A 17883-nucleotide genomic window follows, 5' to 3' on the forward strand; every position below is an offset into this window, starting at 1 on the left:
TAATGCTACGGGAATATCTAATGCATGAGTGCATGTGGGTAAGCATAAAATCTATGGAAATGAGAAAAATGGATGAATGTAATATGAAAAATGGTAGTGTTCTTTAATGACAAGCATGAGTATTATTATTCTACAATCAATATTCACTTAAGATAGTCAAATGGATTAGAGAAATCATGAAATAGGAAAAATATTTAAAGAAAATAGAGCAGAAAGAGTAAACAAACGCAAAAGGGAGAAGCTTGGGTCGTCAAAAACAGTGTTGTAGGCGGCGCACGGGGGCTGGGCACGGCTATGTCGAACACCTGTGCTAAATTGACAGGTTCGCCCATGGTTTCAAGACAGGGGCATGTCCCACGCCCGTGTTGGTTTGGCAGTTTTTTCCACGGCCTTATCATACGGCCGTGGCGACATATTGAATCCCGTGTTGAGGAAAAACTTTTATCTGTTTTCACACGGTCTGTGACAGCCCTAATTTGACCCTGGTCAAAAAGTGGTTTTGGGACCACAAAACCGAGTCATAAAAATAATTAACAGTTATATTATATGCTTATTATATGTGTAAATGCATTTGTGAAAGTCTCATGCTTTGATTTTGTCATTTGTATGTGAAATTTTTAAATAGGACTTATGTGAGACATTTGTGAAATGTGATAGGTAAAATTTAAAGTGATCTACTAATGCATGTTGTCAAAAAGGTGGACTTGCATGTCAAATTACCCATTTTTGGATAGTGGCCGGCCATGATATTGATTAATATATATTATATGTATTTTTCTATTAACATTTTTATTTTCAAAATGAATTAAAGAATAAAGAGTAATAAAATATTGGGTTAGTGGGAGGAGAAACCAAAGTTAGCTCATCTTTGCTCCCCCATTGCCGTAACTTGAAGTGAAGAAAAAGAAAAAAATTCTTGTTTGATTTTCGGCTTAGATGATGGCTAGAATGATGTATGTACTATGCAATTCTTGAAAATTGATGCATAATTGAGATGATTAGTTCGAATTCTACCTATTCCATGGATTAAATTTAGGTTATTTGGAGGTTTGAAATTTGGCCAAGAAGCTTGAAACTCTTAGCAGATATTTTAACGTCATTAAAATGGATGGTAATGTAGGATATGATGAGTTGTTAATATTTTTTAGCTTGAATGTTGAGGTTAGTGTGCGTTTATAGGGAGGTGCCGAATGTGGTCATTGAAGGTGTCTTAATGAATAATATGTGTGGCTTGGGTTAATAACATTCGGTTAAGGATTATGTGTGCTAGCAAGTTTGGTATAATGTATAGGTGTAAATTACCTTGTATTTGATGTTTTGAAGAATAGATAATGGCTAATTAAGATGATGTTGGGTAAATTTTTAGTTTAGTTATGTTTAAGCATTCGGCATTACTTATAATATTGGATATGAGAGTGTGAAAGATTAGAAATTATTTTGAGTGAGTTATGACCTTAATATGAGCAAGATAGAATCGGTTATAAATGTGATTGAGTGATTCGGTCATTGTTTGGCATAGGTGAAACCTATGTGCAATTTGCTACATTTAGTCATGAAATGGAAATTGAATATGAAGGCTAAGTTTGAGTGGTTAGGGCCGAATGGGGTATATATGATATTAAGGCATGCAATAAATATATATATGTGTATACGTGGTTGTGCATAAAATGAGTAATCGATTAAATTGTGATAGTCACACATAGGTATATATATATGCCTTATGTAGGTACCTTGTGACATAGAGACATTCGGATATACATATATATATTATATATATAGTTAAATTTGTGTATATGAAAGCATGGTAAGTTATGTGAATCTTTGTTTGTGTATGTGAATTAGATATTGATATAATAAGCATGAAATCGAGTCATGGCATATTTTATAAAACATATATGCATTGAAGTTGTATATGATTGTCAAATGTGACTATTAAAGAATTAAAGTTGAAAAAGTAATTAAACAAATTCATTTGTTTAAATTAAGCTCAAGAGCAAAGAGGAACTAAATCAGATAACGGAAAGGAGAAAGCAATCGAGTAGCCTATCCGCAATGTTCAAAATATCCGAGGTAAGTTTTGAGTAATCACCTTTAGTATAAAATTTATGATGCCTTGATATGTGTATATTAGATGAATTGTGAACTTTTGAGTCTACTTGAACTAAGTTGTGCGATAAATAATCTAAGCGTATGAACTATAGTCGAATGGTCAATACGGGTTAAGCTTAATTAATAAATTGTATATGGAGCTTATATTCGCATGTAGCAAATGACTACTAATGTGACATGTTCAATGAGATGTGTTAATATATGATTAAATATGCATGATACTTGAGGAATGTTATCCGGGCTTAAAGACCCGCAGGCTTCGTTCTGGAATTGTATCCGGGCTTCAAGACCCGCAGGCTATATGCTAGAATGTTATCCGGGCTTAAAGACCCGTCGGCTATATGCTGGAATGTTATCTGGGTTAAAGACCCGCAGGCTTCGTGATGGAATGCTATTCGGGCTAAAGACCCGTAGGCTACGAGCTGGTATTATACCGGGTTTAAATTCCCGCAGGCTGGTGCTAGAAATTTATTTCAAGTTATAAGAATTGACAGGCGTGATGCCAGTAAATTAAGTAGGATTACTACATTGAATATCCACGGAAAACCACCGTCGAGTAAGTACTATATATATCTTACATGTTAAGGTACGTATTATATACTCACATGTGAATTGATTTTAAAGTGAATTATTAGTATCAAAGAACGATATATATATGTGTGTGGATGAATACGGTATTTAAGAATAAGAGAATGACCTATTCGGTCAATGTATGTCATTATATGAAAGTATGTGACTTAAAGTAATTGTATGAGCCATATAGTATAGTGAAATATGTGCTGGAAATTTCTTGTGTATTCATATATATATTCGGCCAATAGGCTTTATAACTAGTGTACTTGTGTATAATCGGCCAAGTGATTTACAATTAGAATACGAGTTTTGTGATACTTAATGTTCGATTTTAATGACAAGTTTTAATTGTTTGAAATGCTTAAAACTTACTAAGCCTCAAAAGCTTACTTTGTTCCTTATTTCTTGTTTTATAGATTGTTGATTTTGGCCACCGACTCGGGGATCATCAGCAGTTCATCATACTATCGATCTTTTTGGTACAATTATATTTTGACCTTGATATGGCATGTATAGGTTAGGCCGGTGATAGTTATGTTTTGTATTGTAAATATTTTGGCCATATGATAATGGCATTTATAACTTATAAATCAATATGTATTCAGCTCGATTTCTATTTTTGTTGATTGGTAATGTGAATGAAAATTTTAATGTTTAGCTAGGTAATACCTCTTAGCCTAAAACCGACGATCAGATTCGGGCTAGGGGTGTTACATTTTATTGGTATCAGAGCCAGGTTTAGTCGATTCTAGGACTAACGTAGAGTGTTTGAGTCTAGCTATACATGCCATATAGTATTAATCTGATAGTATGTTGAATTCTGACAGTTAAAAATGTATTTTCGTTTAGTAATGGATCCCGATCCCAATTGAGCGGTAGCTAATGATGTAGAGAGTGTAATGCCTGCTCCCGCGCATGGGACAGCGCCGATGGACTCTCAACCTATCACAAGCAATCAGAACGATGAGGCCAGACAGGCTTTTTATAGTGTGATGAATGATTGGTTCAACCAATACATTCGAACTAATATAGCTGTTCCACAACCCCCACTCCCGAATAATACACCCCTTGCACCTACGATACCTCCGATAATTGATCAGATGAGGTTGAATAAGCCTCCGGTTGACAGAATTCGAAAGCACGGGGCTACTGAATTTAAGGCTACCGATAGTGATGATGCTGAGCAAGCTGAATTTTGGTTGGACAATACTATCCGAGTGTTTGATGAACTGTCTTGCACACCCGATGAATGCCTAAAATGTGTTGTATCTTTGCTACGTGATTCTGCCTACTATTGGTGGAATACGTTGGCCGATGGACTCTCAACCTATCGCAAGCAATCAGAATGATGAGGCCAGACAGGCTTTTTATAGTGTGATGAATGATTGGTTCAACCAATACATTCGAACTAATACGGCTGTTCCACAACCCCACTCCTGAATAATACACCCCCTGCACCTACGATACCTCGATGATTGATCAGATGAGGTTGAATAAGCCCCCGGTTGACAGAATCTGAAAGCACGGGGCTACTGAATTTAAGGCTACCGATAGTGTAATGCTAAGCAAGCTGAATTTTGGTTGGACAATACTATTCGAGTGTTCGATGAACTGTCTTGCACACCCGATGAATGCCTAAAATGTGTTGTATCTTTGCTACGTGATTCTGCCTACTATTGGTGGAATACGTTGGTTTCTGTTGTGCCCAAAGAGCAAGTGACTTGGGAGTTCTTCCAAACCGAGTTTCAGAAAAAGTACATCAGTCAGAGATTTATCGATCAAAAACGGAAGGAATTTCTTGAACTTAAACAGGGTTCCATGTCAGTTACTGATTATGAACAAAAATTTGTGAGGCTTAGCTGGTATGCCCAAGAATGTGTTTCTTCAGAAGCTATAATGTGTAAACATTTCGAAGATGGATTGAACGAAGATATAAAACTGTTTGTTGGCATTCTTGAAATCAGAAAGTTTGTGGTACTTGTCGAGCAAGCTTACAAAGCCGAAGAGCTCAGTAAAGAGAAAAGAAAAGCTGAAGATGGAGCTAGAGAGTTCCATAAAAGATCTTTGGGAAAGCCCTTTCGGCAGTCACCAAAGAAATTTCGAGATGACTCGGACCGATCTAAGAACACTTCGGGCTTTTCCAGACAAGACCGTGATCGACCCCCTGTGAGTACGCGAGCCACTTCGGTTGCCAATGTTAGAAACGATCATCGAGACAGGACTGAGTGCAAGTATTATGGGAAATGGCATTCGGGGAGTTGTAGATTTCATGACCGCTCCTGTTATAAGTGTGGATCAACCGACCACTTTATCAAGGATTGCCCGAGATTGTCTGAACAGAATGTGAATCAGAGTGTGAAACTGGGTACTACTACAGCTCGAGGTAGATCATCTAGGAATGCGGGGAATGCTAGTGGCGGTCAAAGAGGGTTTAGAGATGCTACGACTAGATCTGAGGCTCGTGCTCCTGCTAGAGCTTATGCTATACGGGCACGCGAGGATGCTTCTTCGCCTGATGTCATTACCGGTACTTTCACTCTCTTTGATACTATTGTGATTGCATTGATTGATCCTGGTTCTGCTTATTCATATGTAAGTGAGACTTTAGTATCCAGTAAGACTCTACCTATTGAGTCTACTGAGTTTTTGATTCGAGTGTCGAATCCCTTGGGTCGATATGTGCTAGTTGACAAAGTGTGCAGGAAATGTCCCTTAATAATCTGAGGTTCCTATTTTCCGGCTGATTTGATGCTTTTACCGTTTGATGAATTTGATGTTATTCTCAGTATGGATTGGTTAACTGTGCACGATGCAGTTGTGAATTGAAAAAGAAAGACTATTGATTTGAGATGTGCAAATGATGAGATAATACGAGTTGAATCTGCTGGCGTGAACGGGTTACCCGCAATAATATCCTCGATGTTGGCTCAGAAATATGTAAAAAGGGGGTGTGAAGCATATCTTGCGTACGTACTTGATAGTAAAGAATCAGAAATGAAGCTTGAATCAGTGCCGGTGGTTTGTGAGTATCCAGATGTTTTTCCCGAGGAATTACCGGGGTTACCACCTGTTCGGGAGGTAGAGTTTGGCATTGAACTTGTACCCGGGACTACACCAATTTTGATAGCTCCGTACCGTATAGCACCAACAGAATTGAAGGAATTGAAAACTCAGTTGCAAGAGTTGACGGATAGAGGTTTCGTTCGACCGAGTTTCTCACCTTGGGGTGCACCAGTATTGTTTGTGAAAAAGAAAGACAGAACCATGAGAATGTGCATCGACTATCGTCAATTAAATAAAGTGACAATAAAGAACAAATATCCGTTACCGCGTATTGATGATTTGTTTGATCAACTGAAGGGAGCCTCAGTGTTTTCAAAGATAGATTTGAGATCGGGTTATTATCAGTTGCAAGTTCGAGACTCAGATATACCTAAAACTGCTTTTGGAATGAGATACGGTCACTACGAGTTCTTAGTGATGTCGTTTGGGCTCACTAATGCCCCTGCAGTATTTATGGACTTGATGAATCGAATTTTCAGACAGTATTTGGACCGGTTTGTAGTTGTGTTTATAAATGACATTTTGATTTATTCACGCGATGAAACTGAACATGCCGAGCACCTGAGATTGGTATTACAACTTTTACGAGACAAGCAGTTATACGCAAAATTCAGTAAATGTGAATTCTGGTTGAGAGAAGTTAGTTTTTTTGGGGCATGTGGTATCTGCATCCGGTATTCGGGTTGATCCGAGCAAAATTTCAGCCATACTTGATTGAAAGCCTCCGAGAAATGTTACTGAAGTTCAGAGCTTTTTGGGACTTACTGGTTACTACAGACGGTTTGTAAAGGGTTTCTCGATGATAGCCACACCAATGACGAAACTACTTCAGAAAGATGTTAAGTTTGATTGGTCAGAAAAATGTCAGAAAAGTTTCGATCAATTGAAAACTTATTTAACTGAAGCTCCTCTGTTAGTGTAGCCCGAATCCGGTAGAAAGTTTGTCATTTACAGTGATGCGTCCTTACTTGGGCTGGGTTGTGTACTGATGCAAGAGGGTCGAGTTGTAGCTTACGCATCGAGGCAATTGAAGCTACATGAGAAAAACTATCCAACCCATGATCTCAAATTAGCTGCCATCGTATTCACTTTGAAAATATGGCAACATTACTTGTTGGAGAGAGGTGTCATGTATATTCGGATCACAAAAGCCTCAAATATTTGATGACTCAAAGAGATTTGAATTTGCGACAAAGACGTTGGCTTGAGTTTTTGAAAGATTATGAGCTCGTCATTGACTATCACCCGGGAAAGGCTAACGTGGTTGACAATGCTTTGAGTCGCAAGTCACTGTTTACTTTGCGAGCGATGAATGTGCACCTGTCTGTTTCATCTGATAATGTGTTAGTAGCAGAATTAAAGGCCAAACCATTATTGATTCATCAAATACGTGAATCTCAGAAAGTCGACGATGAATTGGTTGCTAAACGAGCCGAATGTGTCTCGAATGTGGAATCAGAGTTTCAGATTGACGACAACGATTGTTTGAAGTTCAGAAGTCGATTGTGTGTTCCAAGAAATTCGGAACTTATTTCAGTGATTTTGAGCGATGCTCCTAGTAGCCGAATGTCAGTCCACCCGGGTAGTACGAAAATGTACAACGATCTGAAACGTCAGTTTTGGTGGCCTGGTATGTCAACAAGTGTTTGATATGTCAACAAGTAAAAGCGGAACATCAAGTGCCTTCGGGATTACTTCAGCCGATCATGATACCCGAATGGAAATGGGACCGAGTCACGATGGATTTTGTATCTGGGTTGCCTTTGTCGTCAAGCAAGAAAGATGCGATCTGGGTTGTTATTGATAGATTGACAAAGTCGGCTCATTTTATTCCCGTACGTACGGATTATTCACTTGACAAGCTAGTCGAATTGTATGTTTCTCAGATTGTAAGGTTACACAGGGTACTTATTTCTATTGTGTCGGATAGAGATCCGAGATTCACATCGCGATTTTGGAAGAAATTGCAAGAGGCATTGGGTACCAAGTTGCATTTTAGCACCGCTTTTCATCCCTAGACTGATGGTCAATCCGAGCGGATAATTCAGATACTCGAGGATATGTTGAGATGTTGCATCCGTGAGTTTAGTGGTTCATGGGAACAGTATTTGCCTTTGATTGAATTCGCTTACAACAATAGTTTTCAATCAAGCATTAAGATGGCACCTTACGAGACTTTGTACGATCGTAAATGCTGTACACTATTGTTTTGGACCGAGCTTAGTGAAAGCAAAATCTTCAGGGTTGATTTGATTAAAGATGCTGAGTAGAAAGTAAAAGTGATCCGTGAAAGTCTGAAAGCAGCTTCAGATCGTTAGAAGTCGTATGCAGATTTAAAACGAAAAGACATTGAATATCAGGTTGGAGAGAAAGTGTTTCTTAAAGTTTCACCCTAGAAAAAGGTGCTCAGATTTGGCCGTAAGGGCAAATTAAGTCCGAGGTTCATCGGGACGTATCAAATATCCGAACGAGTTGGGCCGATCGCATACAGATTGGTTTTACCCCCTGAGCTTGAAAAGATTCACAACATTTTTCATGTTTCGATGCTTCAACGTTATAGATCCGATCCATCACATATCCATCTGAGGTTGAGATTCAATCTGATTTGAGCTATAAAGAAGAACCGGTTCCTATTTTGGCTCGTTAAGTAAAAGAACTATGAAATAAGAAAATCTCATTAGTGAAGGTACTGTGGCTTAAGCATGGGGTTGAAGAAGCTACATGGGAACCTGAAGGCTCTATGAAAGATCGATATCCTAACTTATTCACTGGTAAGATTTTCGGGGACGAAAATTCCTTATGTGGGGGAAAGTTGTGACAGCCCTAATTTGACCCAAGTCGGAAAGTGGTTTCGGGACCACAAAATCGAGTCATAAAAATAATTAACCGTTATATTCTATGCTTATTATATGTGTAAATGCATTTGTGAAAGTCTCATGCTTTGATTTTTTCATTTGTATGTGAAATTTTTAAATAGGACTTATGTGAGACATTTGTGAAATGTGATAGGTAAATTTTAAAGTGATCTACTAATGCATGTTGTCAAAAAGGTGGACTTGCATGTCAACTTACCCATTTTTGGATAGTAGCCGGCCATGATATTGGTTAATATATATTATATGTATTTTTCTATTAACATTTTTATTTACAAAATGAATTAAAGAATAAAGAGTAATAAAATATTGGGTTAGTGGGAGGAGAAACCAAAGTTAGCTCATCTTTGCTCCTCTATTGCCGTAACTTGAAGTGAGGAAGAAGAAAAAAATTCTTGTTTGATTTTCGGCTTAGATGATGGTTAGAATGAGGTATGTACTTGCAATTCTTGAAAATTTATGCATAATTGAGATGATTAATTCGACTTCTACCTATTCCATGGATTAAATTTAGGTTATTTGGAGGTTTGAAATTCGGCCAATAAGCTTGAAACTCTTAGTAGATATTTTAACGTCATTAAAATGGATGGTAATGTAGGATATGATGAGTTGTTAATTGTTTTTAACTTGAAGGTTGAGGTTAGTGTGTGTTTATAGGGAGGTGCCGAATGTGGTCATTAAAGGTGTCTTAATGAATAATATGTGTGGCTTGGGTTAATAATATTCGGTTAAGGATTATGTGTGCTAGCAAGTTTGGTATAATGTATAGGTGTAAATCACCTTGTATTCGATGTTTTGAAGAATAGGTAATGGCTAATTAAGATGATGTTGGGTAAATTTTTAGTTTAGTTATGTTTAAGCATTCGGCATTACTTATAATATTGGATATGAGAGTGTGAAAGATTAGAAATTATTTTGAGTGAGTTATGACCTTAATATGAGCAAGATAGAATCGGCTATAAATGTGATTGAGTGATTCGGTCATTGTTTGGCATAGGTGAAACCTATGTGCAATTTGCTACATTTAGTCATGAAATGGAAATTGAATATGAAGGCTAAGTTTGAGCAGTCAGGGCCGAATGGGATATATATGATATTAAGGCATGCAATAAATATATATATGTGTATACGTGGTTGTGCATAAAATGAGTAATCGATTAAATTGTGATAGTCACACATAGGTATATATATATGCCTTATGTAGGTACCTTGTGACATAGAGACATTCGGATATACATATATATATTATGTATAGTTAAATTTGTGTATATGAAAGAATGGTAAGTTATGTGAATCTTTGTTTGTGTATGCGAATTAGATATTGATATAATAAGCATGAAATCGAGTCATGGCATATTTTATAAAACATAATATGCATTGAAGTTATATATGATTTTAAAATGTGACTATTAAAGAATTAAAGTTGAGTAAGTAATTAAACAAATTCATTTGTTTAAATTAAGCTCAAGAGCAAAGAGGAACTAAATCAGATAAGGGAAAGGAGATAGCAATCGAGTAGCCTATCCGCAACTGTTCAAAATATCCGAGGTAAGTTTTGAGTAATCACCTTTAGTATAAAATTTATGATGCCTTGATATGTGTATATTAGATGAATTGTGAACTTTTGAGTCTACTTGAACTAAGTTGTGCGATAAATAATCTAAGCATATGAACTATAGTCGAATGGTCAATACGGGTTAAGCTTAATTAATAAATTGTATATGGAGCTTATATTCGTATGTAGCAAATGACTATTAATGTGACATGTTCAATGAGATGTGTTAATATATGATTAAATTGAGGAATGTTATCCGGGCTTAAAGACCCGCAGGCTTCGTGCTGGAATTGTATCCGAGCTTAAAGACCCGCAGGCTATATGCTGGAATGTTATCCGGGCTTAAAGACCCGCAGGCTATATGCTGGAATGTTATTCGGGCTTAAAGACCCGCAGGTTTCGTGCTGGAATGCTATCCGGGCTAAAGACCCGCAGGCTACGAGCTGGTATTATACCGGGTTTAAATTCCCGCAGGCTGGTGCTAGAAATTTGTTTTAAGTTATAAGACTTGACAGGATTGATGCCAGTAAATTAAGTAGGATTACGACATTGAATATCTGCGGAAAACCACCGTCGAGTAAGTCCTATATATATTTTACATGTTAAGGTACGTATTATATACTCACATGTGAATTGATTTTAAAGTGAATTATTAGTATCAAAGAACGATATATATATGTGTGTGGATGAATACGGTATTTAAGAATAAGAGAATGACCTATTCGGTCAATGTATGTCATTATATGAAAGTATGTGACTTAAAGTAATTGTATGAGCCATATAGTATAGTGAAATATGTGTTGGAAATTTCTTGTGTATTCATATATATATTCGGCCAATAGGCTTTATAACTAGTGTACTTGTGTATAATCGGCCAAGTGATTTACAATTAGAATACAAGTTTTGTGATACTTAATGTTCGATTTTAATGACAAGTTTTAATTGTTTGAAATGCTTAAAACTTACTAAGCCTCAAAAGCTTACTCTGTTCCTTATTTCTTGTTTTATAGATTGTTGATTTTGGCCATCGACTCGGGGATCATCAGCAGTTCATCATACTATCGATCTTTTCGGTAAAGTTATATTTTGGCCTTGATATGGCATGTATAAGTTAGGCTGGTGATAGTTATGTTTTGTATTGTAAATATTTTGGCCATATGAAAATGGCATTTATAACTTATAAATCAATATGTATTCAGCTCGATTTCTGTTTTTGTTGATTGGTAATGTGAATGAAAAATTTAATGTTTAGCTCGGTAATACCTCTTAGCCTAAAATCGGCGATCAGATTTGGGCTAGGGGTGTTACACAGTCATATCGAATGGCTGTGTCTCCTCTTGTGGTGTGTGCACGGCCTAAGGCACACCCGTGTGCCTGGTCGTGTGGATGGGAAAACCTTGCGTTTCAGGACTCAATTAGTAGGTTAGATGTGAATGTAACACCCCTCACCCGTATCCGTTATCAGGATAGGGTTCGAGGTATTACTGGAACTTTACATTTAAAACATACTGAATTGACTTACCAGGTTTAGCTCAGAATTGAAACTTTCAGACATTCACATCTTGTCCCTTAAATGGGCCTTCAGGGCCCTAAATTTTCATAGAGGTAGTTCGGGATAGGATCGGAAACATTTAATAACTTTAGAAAATTTCCTTACTTAGAAGTGTCACACGGCCGTGTATGATGGGCCATGTGGTCACCCACGCCCGTGTGGCCTAGGGCATGCCTCTAACCCGTGGGCAACACTGACTTTTAGGCACGGCCAAGACACACGCCCGTGGGCTCACCCCGTGTCCAAACCTTGAGCATTCTGTTAAATTAAACGGCTAAGACACACGCCCGTGTGTCCTACCTGTGTGCTAATTTGTCTTAAAGTCTTAGGTGTAGGGGACACACGGCCATACCACACGCTCATGGGGATGGACCGTGTGTCATACATGGCTTAGACACACGCCCGTGTGTCTAACAATGTGGACCTTAATAGGCTATTTTCCAAGCCTTTAGTCACCCATTTCTACTTCTTCTTCTTAATAGATACCAAATTCAAAGTAAAACATGTTATACACATGTAAATGATCTTGATGAAGTTAGTTGTATGGAAACCTCATATCATTGGTTTCATACAAAAAGGTTATTTCCCATCTAGTATTTATGGGTTCTTATGTTATTGTAGCACATTCAAATTTTGGCTCGTTTTTGAACTCATTGCCAATTGTAGCAACCCATCATATAAGAACATAAACATGCATATAAAGGCAGGTCATAGCCTACTTTCAAATATTCCAATTTCCATGGCCTTATAAAAAAAGATGAATACATCTTTACATGCCTTCATTTGGCAATTCAAATGACACACATGACAAAATACTCAAAGCCCTATACTTGCCATTAACAAAATAGAAGTGTCTTTAGACCAAAGCTTGGCTAGTTGATAGTGTGTTGCTTCTCCATCCATCTTCCAATCCTTATGAGTCCTTGAGCTCTATAAAACAGGGAAAAGAGAGGGGGTAAGCATTTTCATGCTTAGTAAGCTCGAATAACCGAAGAGTAAACTTACCGAGTAATTAGCATACATCCATATTTAAATCATGAAACCATCAATTATAAAACAATTCCCTATCACATGCACTCAATCAATGAGTTAGTTACATAACAAAGCATCATGTAATTTATGTAGATAAGCTCATCATTCATCATCTTATTGACATACATCATATTAATCCCGTTGAGTTTCTAGGAAATCTCAATGGAATACCCATTATCTGTCAATTCTTACGAATGATCATTTCACGTATATGCACTCCCGCAAACCTCGGACCTCATGGCAGGATTACCAGTCCAGGCTAAATCCCCCATATCATGAACTCGTAAGGTGATGTCGGGATTACCAGTCCAGGTTAAATCCCTTATTGCGACAAACACCCTTTATGAGTTCAGATCTGAATTACCAGTCCAAGCTAAACTCAGACCCTAATAGGATTACCCATCCAGGCTAAATCCTCAATGCACATATATTCTTCGGGAGGCTCGATCTTTCAAGGAACACTCGTCTGGGCTAGATACTTTCTATACTCGAGATCACAGATTACCCATTCGGCTAAATCCTTACTGCAACACGTGCAAGATCTCTTTACACATATCAATGAGGGTTTATCCATCGAATTCCCTTTGTCAACCTCATTCGAGACATTTTTCACATGTTACCATCAAATATGCATTTCCATGATATTTCATGCTAATAATAAATGCAATCATCATGCATTCATAAATCATTCAATTATGCATATTAGGGGTTTACTTTAAGTTGTCCGAACCTACCCGGTATTCGTTTCAGAGATATGTTTCGGTTATTCCGAAACCTTGCGTTTACCTCGATCGAACTCTGGAATTTGTTCCTTGGGGTCTATATCAACAAAATTAACTCATTAATAACAATATTATGCATTTCAAGTTTAATATCTACCACCGGTCCAAATGACCGTTTTGCCCCTAACCCTTCACATTTTTACGATTTAGTCCCTAGGCTCGTATAATGAAACACATGCACTTTTTATCTTACCCAAGCCTAGTTGAACACTTTTTCTTCTTATGGTAGCCCACATTATCCATTATTTTCTCATTTCTACCACACATTTACATCTTTTGCAAAATAGTCCCTATAAAGGTTTCCCATTAAAATCAACTAGGAAAATATGTTTAATACACATTCATCTTTCATATTCCTCCATAATCTATCAAAATACAAGCAACTCATGCATGGGTAAATTTTTAAACATGAACACTAGCATGAAATATGGATAGAAATGGAGAGAGCAAGCTATCGGGATTTCAAAAATACGAAGAGCATGAAAAACGGGGCTTGGGAGCACTTACTATTGAGCTTGGAAAGCTTGAAACCCTAGCTATGGAGAACCCCAAATTTTCGGCTGGATGAAGGAGAATATGACTAATTTTGGCTTGATTTTTCCCGTTTTAATTCATTAAAATAACGAATGACCAAAATGCCCTTATGCCATTTCTTTAAAATTTCATCCATGCAAGCCCATTTTTGTCCAAAAAATTAGAATTTGGGAAAATTTATCTCCAAGACCTTCTAATTCATAATCTAAAGCAATTTCATACAAATTGCTTCTAGAATCCAAGTTTTACAATTTATTCAATTTAGTCCCTAATTTCCCATTGGACACCTTATACTTAGAATTTCTTCATGAAACTTTAACACATGCATATAATCATATTCTAGGCCTCATAATAATCATAAAATAAATATTTTGATGTCAGATTTGTGGTCCCGAAACCACTATTCTGACTAGGTCCTATTTCAGGATGTTACAGTGAAAAACTAGAATTTAAATAAATCATTATTGTTAGTGCTCGGGTTGCCTCCCGAGAAGCGCTTATTTATAGTCTAAGCTTGACTTACCTCTCTGGCATGTAATCATGGTGGCTCGAGGAGTTTACACTCATCATCCCTGCTATCAACTTTATCAATATAAGGTTTAAGACGAGTATTGTTTACCTTAAAAGTTCTGAATTTGGGGTGAATTGCCTCGACTGTACCATATGGGAAAATATTGAGTACCGTGAGAGGAATTTCTTTATTAGGTTCAGAAGTGGTAATGCGAGGATCTGCTGCATCTAGTAGTACTTTGTCTCCAACCTTAAGTTGATTTGGTGATGTATTGAGCTCGTCCTGGCTCAATTTCGGTTTATCGGGTGTTCTCGATTTCTATGTCCTCCATTCATCTTGTTCCTCGATCTGTAGCCTTCGTTCTTCATAGATAGGTCATTTTTTGTTGCTTGAACATGGCTCGTGTAGGTTCTTCGAACTTATTTCCTGTAAAGTAGGTTGCACAACATGGTCAATTTTAATAGAATAATTTATACAACCACCTTCAATTTTCGATGTGTTACTCGAATTACGAGCTTGAAGGGTGATTATTTCGTCTCCCACACGAAGTGTGAGTTCACTTGTGCCAACATCAATTATTGTTCTAGCAGTTGCTAAAAAGGGCCTCCCTAAAATTAAAGGAACGTTACTATCCTCTTCTATGACTAGAACAAAGAAATCAATTGGGAATATAAATTTGTAAATTTTAACGAGTACATCTTCAATAATCCCCTAGGAAATCTGATTGTTTTAACGGCTAATTGAATAATCATCCTAGTTTGTTTGGGTTTCCTAAGACCTAGTTGTTTAAACATTTTGTAAGGCATGACATTGATACTAGCCCCTAAATCAGCCAAAGTATTATTAACATCTAGGCTACCACTTAAACAGGGAATCGTAAAACTCCCTGGATCTTTTAATTTGTTGGCCAGCTTATTCTGTAGTATGGCTGAGCAAACTGCATTTAGTTCCACATACGACGCCTCATTCAACTTTCGCTTATTTTTTAAAAGCTCCTTTAAGAATTTGGCTGTGTTTGGCATCTGCGAAAGAGCTTCAATAAACGATAACTTAATATGTAACTTCTTTAATAATTTAAGGAATTTACCAAATTGTTCTTTTGTGCGGTCTTTCCTTCTCGCGTTTGGGTATGGCACACGAGGTTTGTACTCTTTACTTATCGGTTTCTGGTCATTGTGGTCCTCCTCACCCTTACCTTTACTTACCACAGCTTCTTGCCTCGGTTCTGGTTCAGGTGTAACTAACCCTTCCTCATCTTGAATGGTAATTGCATTGATTTGCTCCCTTGGGTTAGATTCAATGTTACTCGGCAGGCTACCTTGTGGTCGTTCAGATATCAATTTAGCGAGTTGACCTATCTGAGTTTCGAGCCCTTGGATTGATGATTGTTGATTTTTAAGTGCTGTCTCGGTATTCTGAAAATGAGTTTCTGACACCGAGATGAATTTTGTTAGCATCTCCTCAAGGTTCGACTTTTTCTCTTGTAGGTAGGGTGGTTGTTGGAAGTCTAGAGGTGGTGGTGGTTACTGGTTCCCTTGGCCTCCCCATGAGAAATTTGGATGGATCCTCCAACCTGCATTGTAAGTATTATTATAAGGATTATTTTGAGATCGAGGATTATTACCCATGTAGTTTAATTGCTCATTCTCCATGTTGTGGCCATAGGGTGGGTATTCTGAATTGCTTGTTCCATCTCCACTTGCTTCGCATTGCATTACTGGGTAAACTTGTGAAGAACCAAGAAAACCGTCAATTTTTCTGTTCAAAAGTTATACCTAATTAGAGAGCATGGTGACCGAATCGATGTTAACAACACCAGCTGCTTCCGTTGGCTTTGTCCTGATGACTTGCCACTGATAATTATTCAGTGACATCTCTTCTATAAATTCATAAGCATCCTCAGGTGTCTTATTATTGATAGTTCCGCCAGCAGCTGCGTCGATCATCTATCGGGTCGAAGGATTTAGGCTATTGTGGAACGTTTGAACCTGTAGCCAGAGTGGTAACCCATGGTGAGGGCACCTTCTCAATAGATCCTTGTATCTCTCCCATGCATCGTAGAATGTTTCTAAATCCATCTACACAAAAGAGGAGATATCATTACGTAATTTGGCTGTTTTAACTGGCGAAAAATATTTTAATAAAAACATTTCGGCATTTGTTTCCAAGTAGTGATTGACCCTCGTGTTAACGAGTTCAACCACTATTTAGCCTTATTCCTCAATGAAAAGGGAAACAACCGAAGGCGGATGGCATCATCAGAAATTCCATTGATTTTAAAAGTGTCGCAAAATTCTAAGAAATTTGCCAAGTGAGCATTGGGATCCTCGTCTTGCAAACCATCAAACTGAACAAACTGTTGGATCATTTGAATTGTGTTAGGTTTTCAGTTCAAAAGTATTTGCAGCAACAGCAGGCCTAACTATGCTCGATTCAGTTCCTGATAAAGAAGGTTTAGCATAATCATACATAGTACGTGGAGCAAGATTCTGATTAGCAGCAATCCCAGAAGGTAGCGGATTTTCTTGGTTTTCAGTTATCTCCTCGGTTGTGGTTGAAGTATCGTCCTCTTACTCTTCTTCCGTGTATCTTAGGCTTCGCCTTATTTCTCTTTGATTTTTGCAAACTATGCGGTCAATCTCACCATCAAAAAGTAATGGTCCTGACGGGTTTCTTCTGGTCATAAACTAGAAAAAAAAATGTCAGAAGAAAATAAATGAAGAATTAGAAAAGAGAATAAAAATTTAAATTGCAATAAAAGTAAAATGGCTAAAGTAATAAAAATTGAGTGTTCCTAATATCCTAGTTCCACGGCAATGGCGCCAAAAACTTGGTATGTGATATTCGCGATAGGTTTTAAAAATTTATAATTAATCGTTCTTGAAACTAACTATTATCGCGATGAAGGCAAGTGTACCTATCGAACAGTAGTATAGCTTTAGCAAGACTGGATTGTCGAACCCAAAGGAACCAAGAGTACTAGTAATTACTTTCTTTTTATTATCTAGCCTAAAAATTAAGGGATTCGTTTATCTAAATTAGTTAACTAAACTAAGAGTGCACAAAGAGAAATTGGGGAAAAGCTTTTGGGAAAATTCGATTGATTAAGACAATACCCAAAGAAAAATCCACCTAGACTTCACTTGTTATTTGACTCTGAACCAGACGATTTATTCATTTGACTTGATCTGTATAAATCCCTAAGTTATATTATTATCTCTCTCAAGACTAATAACGTCTAACCCTAGGTTGATTAATTGAAATCTCTTTCTAATTAACACCTAGTGTTGCTTTAACTC

The 17883-nt window shown here is 37.3% G+C and overlaps 1 non-coding gene across 1 annotated transcript; it reads left to right on the forward strand.

The window, feature by feature from the left end:
* The first annotated feature begins 16588 nt into the window (after positions 1 to 16588).
* Positions 16589 to 16695, forward strand: LOC121213371 (small nucleolar RNA R71). Its single transcript, XR_005908753.1, has one exon. It is a non-coding gene; the product is annotated as a small nucleolar RNA R71 (small nucleolar RNA).
* The last annotated feature ends 1188 nt before the right edge of the window (positions 16696 to 17883 follow it).

This window comes from Gossypium hirsutum, chromosome A13 (genome assembly GCF_007990345.1).
Source record: "Gossypium hirsutum isolate 1008001.06 chromosome A13, Gossypium_hirsutum_v2.1, whole genome shotgun sequence".
Lineage (NCBI taxonomy): Eukaryota > Viridiplantae > Streptophyta > Magnoliopsida > Malvales > Malvaceae > Gossypium > Gossypium hirsutum.